Below are 6,936 nucleotides of genomic sequence, written 5' to 3'. Positions count from 1 at the left end.
CGAGAATAAGGTGAAATCATTCCCTAGACATTACGTAAGTTTGATTTAATCTTTAGAAATTGCCTCACTTTTATTGCACTATTTAATTCATTGACGTTAGTTTAGTATTCAAACATTAATTTAACACTCGATTGTCTAGATAAAGTAAACGTGGACACAATTATAGTACTCAGTGGAAGTCGAATATCAATCTCTGTGGGTTCGACTCTTTTCAATTCTTTAATATACTACAAAACTTGATATCGTGCGCTTGCGGTATAAAATCACGTTGCATAAATCGCGTGGCAATTTTCCAGAAAACAAGGAGCACCAAAGCTAGTTACTTTTTTCATTGTTTCGGCCAAGGCAGCAAGCGCCTGCATGTTACCCATACATGAACAACTGCAAATTTTAACTTTTCTCTTCTCGAACGTTCAAATTGAAAACAAAATTACTTGTGGCTAAATTGCCCATCTGCATATCACTTTAAAGGTTTCATATAGTTAAACTATGGGTCATTGTCCAATAAAACATAAAAAAGAAACGAAAGAAAATCTTCAAATGAGATCAAGTCTCAATAGGTCATAAGTAATTCAAGTCTTTCTATGCAAGAACTAAATTAAAAAAAAAAATAATAATAAAAAATTACACAAACGGCCTAACCATTGAAACCACCATACCTAAGAACAAACTTATCAATGCAACTCCTCTATTGATTCTAAAAAGGTTCCAGAAACATCTTACTATTGCTATATACATGCTCGATTGGCAATAGCTTTTAAGAAGGGCTAGAAATGGACTTCATCATCTGCATGACCAATTATGGCTGGCCCCTTCGATCCTACATAATCGATGTACTCATTACCATCGATATCCCACATGTGAGAGCCCTTGACAGAATCAATAACAATAGGCCGGCCACCAATTGATTTGAAAGCACGTATAGGGAAATTTACTCCTCCTGGCACCAATTCCTGCAATCATGTATTATAGACCTATATTATGAGCAACATAATCGTTAAAAAAGTAGACACGAGTACATAAATGAAGTCAAAACCGTATTGTAACAATCTTTTTTTTAGGGTAGAAAGGGGTACCATGCGGCAATAGTCTGCTCCGCTAGGCTACCCTCCACTTATCCTCGATTGTTTTGAGATAAAACGCAATTCGAAAACAAGAGAATTTAAATATATCAAAAATATATTTAGGGCGCGTTTGATTCCCATTTTTCCCAAAATATATTTTTCTCTTTCTTCTTTTCAACTACACATTTTTCAATAAAATAATGATGCAAGTAAATCCAAAAATTTTCCTTATTTTTAACCACATATTCTATCTCAATCTACCATCTTAAAATGCATTTTTCTAATTTAATGGGACTCAACGAGTCCTAAATTACAGTTGCTGGTGGAGGTATGAACACCAGTGAGCTCAACAGTACTTCGAATACCAACTACCTCTCATGATATCATCTTAATGGTCTTCACGAACATCAGCGACATGCTAAGTTCCGCATAAACAACACCTATAGGTAAACAACCCAAAAAAAGACTTCTTTAGTATTAAACCTATAAAGATTAATTTTGCTCACAGTAAAGATTCAGAATAATTCAAATACTGTCGTGTAGTTCTAATTCTAAAATAGAGGCCCCAATTCCATGTTATTACAATGCCACCAAAAAAGGCATCAAGCATAAGTCTTGCAATAGGCCAACCATGTCCTAACAGGAGACCGAGAGCAATACCAAGCCATTACAAAGAAACATTCATAATTTTCGACAAATACAAATCTTAAAATAAACAAAAAACACTAAGGACTGGAATTATTAAACCAAAATTGGACTTTCCTGTCTGCAGTGCTTACAAAATTTAAACAATACAGTCTATATTACCTTGGCGGCGTAGAAAGCCTCTCAGATTTCTTGAGAGTGAAAGTTTTCTTGCTTTTCATACGAGACAGCAGTGATTTGGACGATTGTAGAGGATGTTTACGTAGATTTTGACTCGGACAGGATAACCTACCCAGGGCCGGTCCTTTGGTTTTTAGGGCCTGAGGCGAATTCCATAAGTTAGGCCCCTCTCCAAAATCAGTGTAAATGTAAAATTCAACAATATATTATTATGCAACATATTGCTAACTTGAGACGGATCCAGTATTGAATTCAAGACCAGCTAAAAAAATTCAAATCGAACTAATACACGAAAAAAAATTACACATAAAAATTTGTTTTTACAAAAAAAAAGAAGATGGTTTTTGGGCCTGGAGCCCCCTAAATCCATCAGTGCCGCTAACTTAAAGTTTAATAATAAAACAACAAACAAATATATTAGAATTCTACTTCTAATGAATTTTGGAAAATGTAAAATTATTCATTTCTGAGCTTTCAAAGGTTTGATCACTGTGATTTATTCTTTGCATTACCATGAGGGTAAAAACTACTACCACTACGTAAATCCAAACACTGAAATAGAATTCTGTAAATTTTAAATAGAATAGAATAATCACTTTACCAAACCATTAATCCAGGGCCCAACACTAATCAATTTCATAAAAAAGATATAAATTACTAACAAACTAGTCGAAAAAACTATTGGAGTGAAACAAATATGAATAGATAAACATTTCAATTCATTTAAAGAAAGAATAAACCCACATCTTCATTGAATACTTATCTAATTCTAAAATCACTAATAATCTATTTCATAAGAAACCCACAAATTAGTAAAAGCAAAAGGTCCACAAAATTAAGTCCCAAAACCAAAAAAAAGGAAGAAGAACCTAAGGGAAATTTTAAATTTCAGCCCGAACTATACCATCTTGGCAACAGAAGCGAGATGATTCCCCTTCATATCACATATGAAGTGATCATCTACATAAGTCTGCCAAGACATTTTAAATTCTCTTCTTTTTTTGGTTTAATTTATAAAACAAATGCTATTTTTCTTTGATGGGTCTGCTTATTTTGAGCTTCTTTCTTCAATTTGAATCGAATTTATTGGGTTGGGCTGTGAATTTTCTGAAGTTAGCATGGGATGTTGAGCTTTGTTCAGCTATTTTATCAAATTGTTGAGCTCTAATACTTGTTGAGTTTTGGAACACAAAAGAAAAATAGAGTCTTATTAATGAAATAAATTTTACACAATTTTAAATAAAAACGAAAAATACTAACTAAACACACTAGGACATCTCACCAATTATTTTACCAACTCACTTTCTCTCACTATGCACTACCTCTCTCCTATATTTTTCTTTATCTCTTTACCTCTCACCAATCACGCACTACAATGCTCATTCTATCCTCACACACTTGTATCTATATTTCCTTCACCTACTCTTCTCTCTCCACACACACACACGTGCGCTACCTTTCTTTCAACTCTTTTTCACTCTTCTTTATTCCGACTCACACACATATATACAGACATGCATGGCCGGTGGCTGAAGCTTCTTGTATGTTAGTGGAATGTAGTTGCATCAATTCTAAAACCATCCTTCAATGGCGATGGCAAGAAGGGGCAGCAGATTCTGAAAGAGTGAAAAGTGAAGGGAAGAAGAAGAAGAAAAGCAGCTTAAGGAAGAATGAAGAAGAAGAAAGAGTGAAGGGTCTGGTTGCAATAGAGATGCGAGCTGGAGAGGAAAATGATTTCTTCATTTAATTGAAAAAAAATGGCCATGGAAACGAAGCGCCCTTCAGTTTTGGGCTTGAGGCGTAGGCCTCTTCTGCCTCGCCACAGGACCGGCCATGAACCTACCTACTGCACCACTTGTAATTGAAGCAACCATAGCCAAACACCCACCTCTCTCTCACACACAAAAATCGAAGTTGGGAATATAAATTTTCCACACTAGAGAATTGTGAGTTAATTGTTCTAATGGTAACTTAGGTCCATGTTTTTTACCGTGAAGTTTAAAATGTCGGGTTTTGATTACTAAATTTAAATCCATATCTTTGTTTGTTCACTAAAATTTAAAATGTCGAGTTTTGATGAACTTTGAAAAATATTGTACATTACTCATCATGAATTTAATCTAGCCACCGTGGGGCTGCACTACCAGCATTGAGTGACTCCATTAAATTTGAAAAAAGAAAACTGATTAATCATAAAGCTACTACCACTGTTCATGGGTCAAATAACCAACTCACCACTTTTATTGTTGCAGCCATTGCTTTAAGATTTCTATCAGTTTCACCAGCGTTTCAGTGGGTTTAAAAATTTTGGGTGAAGCTAGGAAAAATCTTGCGATCTTGAAAATTTGGCGTGAAGCTAAAATAGAGTGTTCGGGATATAGTGAAAGAACGCACCGACGAAGCTATCAGGAGGTCTTCATTAGCGTGGTCGACAATAACGTGGCCCCGCGGTTGGTCGCCTCGACAGTGGATGGGTTGATTTGAATTTGGTTTAGTCGGTGGCATTGGGGTGTGTTAGGTGGGGTGCGGTCAGGGGAAAGAGGAAGATGAACAGTAGCTGAGTGCTTTCTTTCTTTTTTATTTTTATTGTTTTATACGATTTTTACCATATTTTATTTGCATTTGAGGTTTTTAGTCTTTGTTCATTATAGTACTTTTGGCTTTAACAAATTTTCATGATATTTTTATCCTCAAACTTTACATTATTTAATTTTTTTGTATCTGATAATAATTTTATGTCAAAAAATCTGTCGAAATGATGTAAAATTACTCATTATCTTCTCCTATTTTTAGAATATAAATAAATAAAAAGCACGAAAACTATTTATTTCCTCATTTCAAAATATAAAAACTAAATATTTTGATATAAAATCATTATCGAGGATGAGATGTACTAATTAAATGGAATATTGAAGATAAAAATTTGACAAAAAAAGTTTAAAAAATAATTACTACAATGAGCAAAGATTTAAGGAGTTTAACTATAATTAAAATGTTGTGTATCAAATAAAATTGTTATGGTAATATAACCACCCTTGTTTTATATGTAAAAATAAAAGAATTTACCATTTTATCATTTTCAACTTGGTCAAAATTTTATTTTGTCGATCAACTAATGCTCAAATGAATTTGTCATTACGATGTAAAAAAAATGAAAGTTTAGGACCGTAACTGACACAAAGTGAAGGTTGAGGTAAAGCTTTCAAAAAATAGAAAAGTTTGCGACCGCTGATGCAATTTTCCCTTTCTTTTAAGAATCGTTCGATTTTCGATATTTTTTATATCAATTTCAAAAATAGTAAAATACATGCTTGAAATTTATTATATAGTAAGTTTTTAAAAAATAAAATTACATATATGAACATGTACAAATAAAAATAAATGTATGTGTAAATAATATTGCGTAAATATCACTTTCTATAGGTCGATCATTTTCTATTGAATTATAAGATAAAAAAACGAATGTAGTTATGAAGCTAATTTACATTAGTAGGTACATCTAAACTCTTTTTGATAAATACTTTTTAAGTGATAATATTAATAAGTTTGAACAAAATACAAGTCACCAGATAATTATTTATATATCAATTATTTTGCCACATATTCATTAATGCTTTGTGACGGCACCGGAAATGAGCAATTCCATTAATTAGTTCAATTTGTTGCATCCTGAATTGAATTTTTAAAATGTATTTACAAGAAAAATGATGTTGTACATGAAGTCAACCAAATGATTCTAAAAAGTCATCGAGAAACTAGAGATGATCACGAAAAATAACAAATATAAGAAAAGAGATGGAGAAAATCTCACGAGAGATACAAGGAATGTGTTTTGAAATAAGCATAGCGTTCTGGAAGCATTTGGTAAAAATGATTTGTTTGAAAAAGAACTTTTTATTTTTATTTTTAAAGCTTGGTTCCTTTTTAGGATAAATTTGGATTGCAAGAATGGAATTTGGATGAGAAGAAAAGAATTTCAGAGAATTGAATTACCTAGAACTTGTTTTATTAAGAATTGTCAATTAAATGTATTTGATTAATATAATTTTTTACTGTAAAATATTAAAATTTTGAATCTTTTGGAGTTCGTTTGATTTTATTTTTCACGAAAATTGTCAATTAAAAGAATATAATTTGTTATAGTTATGGATAAAATTTGTTCCAATTGTAAAAAAAAAAAGAAAAGAAAAAAAAGGTGATTTTCCACCAATTCACGGAAAATGCATCACGTGAGGAGGAGAGGGTGGGGGGAAGAAATTGCCTAGAAAATTTTTGTCATCAAACACTATCCAAAGGTGGAAAATTCTATAAAAAATGTGCCATATCAAACCAGGCCTAGTTGTTTTAGAAAGGGTAAAACTGAGAAATTTTTTTTTGAATAAGGTAAAAAATCATTGATTTGGTAGATGAGAAATACAACGTAAATTACATTGACCTTTTTATTGACCCGAAACATGAAATTGTGAAATTGATGGCATCTTTTATTGTTTGGCAAAATACCTCTTGTTTTAGACAACATTTTTTGCTCAAAAAGTATGCCAAGACTGTAAAAAGACTTATTCATGAGGATGTCCTCAATTAAGATTTTGATGGTTTTAAAAAATTATAAATTCTTATGAATTTCGTGGATTTAAATAAATTTTCACAAATTTCATAAGAATCTCATCAAATATGCTAAAATTTCAAAAGATTTGGCTATATGCATTTTTGAGTTTGAAATCCATTCAAATATTTTGAAATCTCTCTATTAATAAAATCTTTGAATATCTACTTGTTATTAAATATACCTAAATTTTAAATAATTTCATTAAAATGTGGATACATAGATTTTAATGAATTTTATTAAAATCCATTAAAATATTAATTGAGTACACCTGAATTTCAAAGAATTTTTAAAATTTATCACAATCTCTTCACTTATATTGTATTTTCAATTAAGTAAAATAATAAATATAAAAAAATTTGATAAAATATAGTAATTAATTGAATGTTAAATATAAGAATGCAGCAAAAAAATATTAAAGGTATAAGTGTAAAAATGAGCGAA

General features: G+C 31.3%; 1 long non-coding RNA gene across 1 annotated transcript; it reads right to left on the bottom strand.

Moving 5' to 3' along the window:
- Positions 1 to 594: 594 nt before the first annotated feature.
- On the bottom strand, positions 595 to 2,018 carry LOC111399154. The gene is made up of 3 exons (XR_002703586.1): positions 1,872 to 2,018; positions 1,437 to 1,504; positions 595 to 953 (listed from the first exon to the last, which is right to left on the bottom strand). It is a non-coding gene; the product is annotated as an uncharacterized LOC111399154 (long non-coding RNA).
- Positions 2,019 to 6,936: the final 4,918 nt, after the last annotated feature.

This window comes from Olea europaea, chromosome 8 (genome assembly GCF_002742605.1).
Source record: "Olea europaea var. sylvestris chromosome 8, O_europaea_v1, whole genome shotgun sequence".
In the NCBI taxonomy this organism is placed as follows: Eukaryota; Viridiplantae; Streptophyta; class Magnoliopsida; order Lamiales; family Oleaceae; genus Olea; species Olea europaea.
The sequence above is the reverse complement of the archived record's forward strand: the minus strand, read 5'-3'. Positions and strand labels throughout refer to the sequence as shown.